The sequence below is a fragment of the Tupaia chinensis genome, unplaced genomic scaffold (genome assembly GCF_000334495.1).
Source record: "Tupaia chinensis unplaced genomic scaffold, TupChi_1.0 Scaffold000340_1, whole genome shotgun sequence".
NCBI classification, from domain to species: domain Eukaryota; kingdom Metazoa; phylum Chordata; class Mammalia; order Scandentia; family Tupaiidae; genus Tupaia; species Tupaia belangeri.
In genome coordinates this window covers 2,819,668-2,830,188 of record NW_006159834.1, presented here as the reverse complement: position 1 = coordinate 2,830,188, position 10,521 = coordinate 2,819,668, and the positions used below count along the sequence as shown (strand labels likewise).

Below are 10,521 nucleotides of genomic sequence, written 5' to 3'. Positions count from 1 at the left end.
CAGCTATGGACTGGGGAGGTGAGGTTAGAAGAGGGGAGCTGCAAATGAGACTGCTCAGCCCTCACGCTGGTCTCTAAAATATAAGAGCACCTCCAATACTGGTGTTATTAATAGTGATATATCACAGGAAGAGAGAAACATTAGGCAAGTCTGTATGCTAGTACAGATATGTATGTAGATTACAGTGAGACATACAATAAAGGTACGAGATGGAGATGCAAAATGTTAAACAAATATGGAAGATTTGGAACTCCTACCTTTGCCAAGCTGGGAATTTAGAACCTGTTTTGTAAACAACTAAAGACAAAGATTTTACAACAGTATTAGGACATAATCAAGTCTATATGGCTCCCAGAATTTCCTCAGAAGAATAGAGGTTAGTCACTAACTCACAACTTTTTCTGTAACCTCCCTATGCCAAGTTCAGTTTGGTTCAGTTCATTGATTATTTTTTTGAAAAACAAAAGGTGCCAGATACCTTTTGTGGGTGTGAGAGCGGGAAACTGAGCTGTTTTGTACTGATGAGCTCAATTACTTCATGGAAATAGGAAGTTAGATTATCTACTGAGAAATGGTGAGGGTTAAGAAGAGTGTTTGAGGTGAAGGGCAATAAGATGTCTTGTTGAGGCCAGCAGATGGCATGGTGGTTAAGAGGCTGGACTCCCACATGGCAGACCACAGTTTGAGTTCAGAATTGGCATCTCTCTCTCTCTCTCTGTATGTATGTGTGTGTCTTTCTATCTCTGGTAAGCATGTGTGCTCTGTAGAAAATTAAAATAATAATAATAATAAACAAAATTAAATATTTTTTTTACAAACAAAGATAGCTTGTTTTTATCTTGTTTTACTTTGTTGTAATAAGTAGTGAGACTCAAAAGGAAGAAGTAAAAGGAAGATTCCCATGGGTTGCAGACTGTGTCAGGTAGGAGACCATTGTTTTATGGTTATCTTCTCTGCAGGAACAACAGTAAGCAGACGAGACAGGGGGAAGCACCTCTGGATTCAGACAGCTTGGAGTTTGGATTGGAGTGGGCAGTGGTATGACACAAAAGCAAGAAAACTGAAAAATCAGAGGAGTGAGTTATTCACTTGACCAGATTCTAGTGGACTTAGAATAATGACAGGCATAGGCCAGAAAGAAAACAAACATCTGGTAACAGGTATTGCTTAGTGGTAACAAGCAGGTTTAATGAAAATGAGAATATGGAAAATAGAAGACTGGACCTGGACAGTTGGGTCTGGAATATAGGAGATGAGTAATGTGGGATATGGATGGAAGATAAGGGCCCCCAATGATTTCTATATCATGATCTCAAGAACCTGTAACTATGTGACATGGCAAAGGGACTTTGCTGAGGAGACTATGCTAAGAATCTTGAGGTGGGAAGATTATCCTGGGTTACAAGGTCCTTGTAGATCCTTACTAGAGGAAGGAAAAGCACAGGTCAACAGCGGATGTGCCAAAGGAAGCTAATTGTCAGAGTATCATGAGGAGGTGACCATGAGTCAAGGACTGCAGGCAGCCCCTAGAAACTGAAGAGAAAAGAAGCAAATTCTCCTCAGAGTTCCAAAGGAACCAATCTTGCCAACACTTCAATATTAGCATCATAAGTCATTTCAGACTCCTGACCTCCAGAACTAGAACAGAATAAATTTGCATTATTTTAAGCATCTAATTGGGAGGTAGTTTATTATTATGGCTCCAGGAAACTAAGAAGACTTTGAGGTAGCCAGGATTAGGGTGTGTGGACCAAAAGTAGAGTTGAATTTGAGGGGTTTACTGAGTGACCCCTTGACACAGAAAAGAATGTCATATTGCTGTGAAAGTCTTATACAGATTTCAGCAAATAAACAGAGATGCTTCCTCCACTGTAAAGCTCTAGTAAAACTGTTTTTTGCTTTGTTTCTTTTTTTGTTTTCCCAAAACATCTTGATAATAATTGTGTGTTAGTCTGCTGGGAATGCCATAAGAAAGCCCCACAGACTGAGGCGCTTACATAACAGAAATGTATTTCCTCACAGTTCAGGAGCCTGGAAGACCAAGGCCAAGCTATTCTCAGGGTTGGTTTCCTCTGGGAGCCTACTTCCTTGGATTATAGAGGTGCTCTCCTTCACTGTCTTCACACTATCTTTCCTTTGTGCAAATCTATGTCCTAAACTCTGCATTACAAGGATACCAGTCATATGGGATTAGAACCCACCCATGGTAACCACATCTTACCTCACTTATCACTTGAAAGATCCTTTATCCAAGTATGTCACACTCTAAGCTATCAAGGGTAATGATCTCAACCAAGAAATTTGGGGGGTGCGGGAGGGGCACAATTCAGCACTTTGGTGTGCTGCAGCATTTAGTATGACAGTCTGTTTTGACTTATTCTCTCTTACAGGATCCTAACTTTTTGAGGACAGAGGTACTCTCTTATTGATCTTGTGTAACCTCCAGTACCTACCACTATTTCTTCTCTACAATAGATGTTTAACACATGCATAATTAAATGATCACTTTGACAACCCAGCTTCTCAAATGTCTATATCCAACTCTCTAAAAAAGGCAATGATGTACCTGGCATTAAATGCCAATCGTTTTCCTACATTTCCATCTATCATTATTACCTTTATCTACAGTCATTCCTTCCTACTGTGTGGCAATGTCACAGGGTTAGATGATAATGTAAGGTACTCTAAGTGGAATGGATACGGATCTATCTCAATCAAAGAACATTTCAATAAGCACATTAAAATTGAATACACAGCTGCTTTTCATTTTCCATAGGTTGTATCATTCAATACTTTTTTAATAAAAATTCACTTAGATTTTACTATGCATCCAACATATGTCAGGAGTAACATTTGCTGTAAGTAAGACATGCAATACAATAATATTAGTAGTAGTGGAAAATATTATAACTCTGTCTTCCATGTCTTTATAAAGTATTGAGAAAAATGACAATGATGTCATTTTTGTATACAGTGTAATTGTATTCACACAGACATTAATTCATCAAATATATGTGGAAGATTTATTACCTGTAACAAGAGAGCCAAGTAGACTGATGAAGATTCAGGAGGGAAGTGATTAAGGAAAACCTTGATGGGACACTTACACAAATAGTATTCAGTTGCAACTGTAGAACATGCCACGAGGGGGAAGTATGAAGTGTTACGGGGCCTGAAAAAGGGGGTTTCACCTAACTGGAAGATTTATCTAGAAAGTTTGGTTTTCCATAAAAGATATCAGGGGAGAGTCATCATATGAAGAGAGAGAAAAGGAACATTTCAGTGAGAGGACAGCATGTGGTAAGACAAAGCTTGAATATTTCCAAGGATAGAGAGAAGATAAGAGCAGTGGAAACAGGAAGAGTTACAGGATGATCATGGAGGGCTTAAGAGGACGCATTAAAGACTTCTGTCTTTATGCTAAGAGAACCAAAAGCCACAGCTGAGTGTCGGTGGAAAGGTAATATGATTGAATTAGGGTTTCAAATTAGCAATACTGTTAGGCTTGAGGACTGACGGAAACCACAATGGACACTGTAGGTCAGTTTCAAATTACTTGCAGTGATTTACGAGAAAGAAGATGGTACCTTGCATTAGCTGGTGAACTACAGAAATATGGAGGAATATGTAAGGTACACAATTTCAGAAAGACCAAAAGTGATATGAATACATCATATGTAAATAGCATTTTACTATTACTTACGCTCATTTATACATTAGTTTCTCAATCAGATTTCACTGGCAATAGAGGAAAATGAACATACCAACTTGTTAGGAGGGTAGGGTAGAGAGAGAAAGAAGCAAGGGACAAAAGAGCGTTCGTTTCAGTGCCAAGCAGTGTCTTTCTTCACTATTACTTTTTTTTTTTTTTTTTAAGTTCCGTTACAGGGCACATGCCTTAGCCAGAAAGATATACATAGAGTTAAAGAGAGAGGAAAAGTGAGAAAGCATCCCCTAGCAAGGATGGCCATGCCACATCCCTTCTCCTCTATACTCCTCTTGGGATTTAGGGCACACACACACACACACACACACACACACACCCGGTGGGATCTCAAACCACACAGTTGGCCTTGTGGGATCCAGCCACCTTAACCATCACAACATTTAGCTGGCTCAGAATCACTATTACTTTCGAGTATTAGATCTTAAACATTCACACAGGTTTTGAGTTCCATGTCATTATGCACTTATGCTGATTTTCATATAAAAATTTTCTCCCCAAAATCTTTTGGCAAAGTCCCTGCTATTGAAAAAAGTACTTTAAAAAAATAATAATTTGGGGGGCCAGCAGGTGGTGTAGTGGTTAAGGTACTGATTTCCCACATGGTCAACAGTGGTTTGAGTTCTAAACTGGAGGTTTGAAACTCGTGCCAGGTGCCTTTTCAAGGGTGCCCATAATCCTGAGAGGAGAATGAAGCAGAAAAGATGGTGTGGCCATCCCCACTGGCAGGGCGATTTCTCACTTTCTGTCTCTCTATTTCTCTTTGTCTCTTCAGCAAGCTTATGTGCCCTATAGTAAAAATATCTCTCTTGCAAAAAAAAAAGAATTTGCTATCTCTAGATTATTACTTCTTTCTAGGATTTTTCCTCTCCATTTTGAAAGGCCAAGTCTTAGCTTATTTCATTTGACTCTCACAGCCATCTACCTGCCAGGGACAGCCAATTCCATATTTTTTTTAATTTTTATTTTTTAAAGAATTATTTATTTAATTTTATATTTTTATTATTATTTAATTTGCTGTAGGGCATGTGCACTCACCAGACAGAGACAGAGAGAGAGAGAGAGAAAGCGAGAAAGCAAGCCACCAGGTTTGGGACTAGAAACCATGGTCTGTCATGTGGGAGTCTAACACCTTCACCACTGCACCACCTCTGTCCCAGCCAGCTCCAGCTGGGAGTGGCCATGGGACCCCTACGGTTTCGCTGCTGGATATCATACACACAATGAAGAGAGGCAGAGACAGTGAGAAATCATCTTCCTGGGAGAGTGGCCATCCTGCAATCTCTTCTCCTCATTCACCTCCAAGGATCTTGGACACGTGCATACACATACCTAGCTTGAGTTTTAAACCAGGTCCATGACTCGAATCAGGGTCAGCCATGTGTGAGTCCAGGGACCATCTACTGTCCCCCACAATGAAGTTTTTGTCAGATTCTAATGGCAAGTCTGAAACATATCAGAGGTTAGTTAATGTATACCACCATAGTACTGGGAAAATCAAAATGTAATAAAAACTCAATAGGATCCAGGTACTAAGTCCACATAGACTCCAAAATATAAATAGGCATTGCCAAGAGAACACGAGGAAGGTTTATTTCAAATTGCAGTTATTATACAGAATCAATTGCAATTTTAATAGAAATCACACTGTATCACAGGCAACATAATTCGTACCTGCTGCTGGGTCGAGGTAAAATGGAAGGAATAGCATCACAACAAACAAAATAAAAGAGCACATCCTTAGGAATTGTCAGGGGCATTGAAAATCCTTGTCTTCTGTGTATTTCATTCATTCCAGAAAACTGTGATTTGTATAAATTCCAAGAGAACCATGAAAACTTGCTATACAATTGGAAATAAAAAATAAAATAGTTTTGCAAAATGCCTAGATGAGAGAACTTGTGAACAAATGAGGACTAGGTGGTGGCAAGCTCTGAAAGCTGAAGTTAAAAACTTGCTAACGCTACTTTTGGCTGCTAAGAATAATTCAGTCATTTGACTCCAAGTTCTTTATATACGATATACATTTGCATAAAAATAGCCAGGACTTTCAGGTTTGTGGGATATGCTGACTTTGCAAAGCACAAAATTTGATTCTGAGTAATTGTCAGTGCTATGCAGGTATTTAGTAGTTGAAGCTAGACATGAAAGCCAAGCACAAATTCTCTTTTCTTTTTTCCTCCACTGCGTTTTTCAAATCCCATTTTTGCACATGCCACGTTGGCTGGCTCTTCTTCCAACCAGAACAAAGTAAAGTAAAACAGAGGCTTTATTAACTCTGAAATGTACGTCATTGGAAACTACGATTAAAAGCCATATTACAGTTGTGAATGTATTTCCTTCAATTATAACAAAGAACTAAGTAGAAACCTTGCTGGGCCAGCAGGGGGTGTGGAGGCTAAGGTGGCTGGACTCCACATAGCTGATTGCACAGTTGTAGTTCAGGGCCAGAGGCCTGGAAAACATACAGTGTGTGTGTGTGCGTGCGTGCATGCCCAAAATCCCAAGAGGAGAATGGAGGAGAAGGAATTGCAGTGTGGCCGTCCCCTGGGTGGGTGATTTCTCACTCCCAACCTTCCCCTTCCCACCTACCCACCCCCAATCCCTATCTGTCTGCCTCCAGAGAGTGTATGTGCCTTATAGCAAACCATAAAAATAAAAAATAATTTTTAAAAAGACTGAAAAAAGAAATCATGCCAAGTTTTGATAAAACATTAAAGTAAAACAATAAATACAAACAAAAATGCAAACAAGAAAGAGTTTCTTTCTCTCACTCTCATTCTCTCTGTCTTCAGAGCACCCGATGACAAATTAAAAAAAAAAAAAAGTAGTTGATACATAAAAGCTTCTACATTTCATTGCCCAGAAAGGACAAAACCACAGTTCCTAAAGTCTGGTATCCAGGTTGTCTAAGAGTGAGACGAATATTTAGTTTATAGCATAGCCCTGAGGAAGAGAAAGCATGAGTGGAGAAAATGACCAGCCTTAGGATAACTGAGGCATTTTATGTACTAACACAACTTACTGAACTTCCCTTACTTTTGCCATTTCAGTAGAAAACAACAGAGTGATCTGTGTTCTTACTTGGAAATATTTATATATTTTGAAGCAGTGCAATAGCAGGCAATTGCCAGAGACAGAAACTCAAACATCAGAAAAGATTCTAGTTTTAGTCTGAATGCAGTCATAGCAACACTTGAAATAAATACCCGAGACAGAGTATAATGAGCACAGTCCTGAAGACATGGCAGTGAGGAGGATGGACTCTGGGGCTGAACCGGCTAGACTCAAATTTCAATTTTGCCTTCTATTGGCTGCATGACCTTGAGCAAATCACTTAATTTTTCAATGGCTGTTTTATCTGTAGAATAAAAACAATAATAGTATCGACCTCCTTTAATTATTGTGAGGAACAAACAAGTAAAAGGAAACCCTTCAGGTAGTGTCTAATGTATGTTAAGCCATACAAAAGGATTTGCTACACGACAGAGCAAACAAACAAACGGAAACAGTTACGAATAAGTGAACATGCACATCTCACTTGTGCGCCAAGCCCTATGCTTGGTGATGTCTGGCACATCAGTTTACTATTGTTAAACGATCTCTGCAAAGTACATATGAAAGTTTTTGCATCTGAAAGATTTTCATTAATGGATGCTACATTCTTTGTGGAGCCTTAATGATTTTCCAGGACGAGGCTGCAGCCTGCCTTCTGAGCTTCTATACTACATTCTGCGGCCCCCTTCTCGACAGTCGTCATGCAGCGCTGTAGTTGCCTATTTCATTGTCTGCCTTCTGCAGCCTTCTGTGCATTTGGCGAAGGTAGGGTCTGTGCTTTATTCATTCAGTATCTTGAGTGCTTGACATAGTGTCTGTCATTAGGAGTGGGCCAATAAATATACGTGTGTGTGTATATATATATATTACATAAATATATAAAATAAACATATATAAAAATAAATTTCATATGAATTATGTATCATATAAAGATATATATCATATAAATCATATAATATATATTTAAATATATGTCAGATATATATTTTTTTATGTTCCCTAGAGACTTCCTGCAATAGACTTGAATAAACCCAAACCCATTTCTAATCACTCTCTTCTTTGTTTGCTTTACTACAGATATTGAAAAATCCTGGCACTTGTCCAGCCTCTCTTGCAGCTAGGAGTAACCAGAGACATAGTACTGACCAGTGACCTCTGAATGGATCAGCTACATGAGGGAGGGACAGTGGTAAGGAAAGCTTTTACTTTTATTTTAAAAAGGGGTAAATATTACAAATTCTACTTTTTTCCCTCTGTTTTTATAATAGATATGGCTGTATGGCTGTGGCAGTCATCAAAAGACCATGAAGAATAACCACAGTGTTACAGATTGAATTGTATGCCCAGATTCATATGCTGAAGTCTTCACCCCTCAGAGAGTGACCATATTTGAATACAAAACAGGCTTACTTAAGTTAAAATAAGGGTGTTGGGCCCTATTCTAATATGGCTTGGGTCCTTAAAAGAGATAGGACATACACCCATGCACAGAAGGAAGACTATATACAGACATAAGAAGCAGCAGCCATCTGCAAGCCAAGAAGAGAGTCTTCAAGGTGAATCCAACTCTGCTGACAAGTAGATCATGGACTTCTCCATCTCCAGAATTGTGAGGAAATAAATTTCTGTTGTTTAAGCCACCCAGTCTGTGGTACTGTTACAACAGACCTATCAAATTGCTAACTGCATAGACCCAAATAAAGATACTAAAAAATGACAGGACAGGATATATAAAAGGTTGGATAGATAAACCAATGCCAATCATTGCCTATCTCCGCACTTATCATATGAGATAAATAACCTCACTTGCTTCAGCTATTTGAAGTCAGAGTTTCTGTTAATTTGAGTTGCAACCTATACTACTCTTTTTCTTTGACTCCCAAGTGAGTTTGATCTGATTCAAAATATAGCCATAAGAAGCACCCTATCACCAAAACCTAGATCAATATGGTTTCTGTCTTCCCACATAAGGTTAACTATACAGTGTTGGTCAGAAAATTCAACTAACGGTTGCAAAACCAACATAAGGATTATAATTACTTAAAATTAAAATCTACTTTGAACCATTTTCAAAGTAATCACTAAATTATTCTAGTATTCCCTTATTTGATTGCATGTTAGGGTGGTATTTTTGATACTTTGAAGTTAAAAATATAAACAAAGTGGCATGTGTCACATCTAGTCAGAAATACAGTGAGTCTTCAAAAGGCTCATGAAAGATGTGCATTACAAAAAAACACCATGCATGGATTTTACACCAAAATAAACTCGTATGGTAATTCCATTTTCCATGAACTTCCTGAAGTCCCCTCAGAAAGGTCAATACAAGAGTAGCCTTATACTGTTCCTATAGTTTGACTTATGGTAGAGACAGGAGCTAAGCCAAAGTTTGACTGACTGGGTGCTGAGTGATTGAAGTGAACAAAGCTTTCTATTCACGCGGGTGAGATAGGTGACCTAGAAAAGAAATAAACGTCTATTATGCTAAGTCACAAAGATGTGAGGATTGTATACTACTGAAACATAACTTACTCAGTTGGAGTCCTATAAGGAAACTCTTCAGGGAATGTGGTTAAGAAGATTTTAGATGAAGGAAGTGTTTACAAAGTTGTCTTCATCCCAGCTCAGAAAAACTGACCACATGTCATATCCTAGAGTCATAACACTGGGGAGGTCCTGTGATCACTCAACCTAAAGGTCAAAAAGGAAGACAGTTCATGACTAGAATTTGGACAGTAGTTCTGTGGAGAAGGCTTACTCAGAGCTGTAGCCACATTAGGGGAATCCAGCCAACCCTACAGCAACCTGAAGGGAAGAATCCAGAAGTACCTGACCCTACTATTCTTTTACCATCCAATCTTCTTCTGGTGACTTCTATCAATTCTGGTGACTTCTATCAATGAACTCTCTTAGAAGCTGGGTGACAAAGGATTCCACTGATGCCAATAATAATGAAATGACAAACACCCCATGCCAACCCCAGGGCATTAAAGTAGTAAAGAGAAGTTTAAGTATAGACCCTGAGGAGCAAATGGAATGCCCATGAGAGAGCCTAGGACAACAGAGCTCAAGCAAATAGTACTGGTGACCCACAGGGACCTGGAGGATGGTCCATGTTTGCAGGGTCAAACATTTTATAAAATTTCCATCTTTGCTTAAAAGGCAGTTCATAGAATCATGGAAGTGATGTGAAAATAGAACGCTAATGGTATGCAGTGATTTTTATTGACTGCATTTAGCAAGTATCAGAAGGGAAAGAAGTGAGCTCACAGAAACAGATTTTAGAGAAAACAAGGCAAGTCTACAAACCAGGAACTTATTGAATTGAAAGCAGAACTGCATCTCAGTTCCAATCAGTAAAAAGTAAAACAGAGAAATGACTTGGATTAAGATAGGACAATTAAAACTCAGACTACTGGGCCCACCTTGTATCAGTAGTTAATCTCTGCATACAGGAAGCCAGATCCCATGTGGGCCCACCTTGTATCACAGTAGTTAATCTCTGCGTACAGGAAGCCAGATCCCATGTGGCCAACTGTAGTTCGAACTTCAGCTTCAGTGGTTTGAAAAACACACTGAGTGCACAGGATGTATGTCCAAGATCCTAACAGGAAGGAGAAATGGAGAAAAAATTATGTTGACATGACCGTGCCCTTTGTGCAGGGTGCTTTCTCTCTCTAACAAGCATACACATCCTCTGGTAATAAAAAAAAAAAAAAAAAAAAAAAAAAAAAAAAAAA

General features: G+C 38.9%; 1 long non-coding RNA gene across 1 annotated transcript; it reads right to left on the bottom strand.

The window, feature by feature from the left end:
• Window positions 1-5,109: 5,109 nt before the first annotated feature.
• LOC102489771 (uncharacterized) lies at window positions 5,110-10,340 on the bottom strand. The gene is made up of 4 exons (XR_003549965.1): window positions 10,262-10,340; window positions 9,314-9,472; window positions 5,399-5,566; window positions 5,110-5,170 (listed from the first exon to the last, which is right to left on the bottom strand). It is a non-coding gene; the product is annotated as an uncharacterized LOC102489771 (long non-coding RNA).
• Window positions 10,341-10,521: the final 181 nt, after the last annotated feature.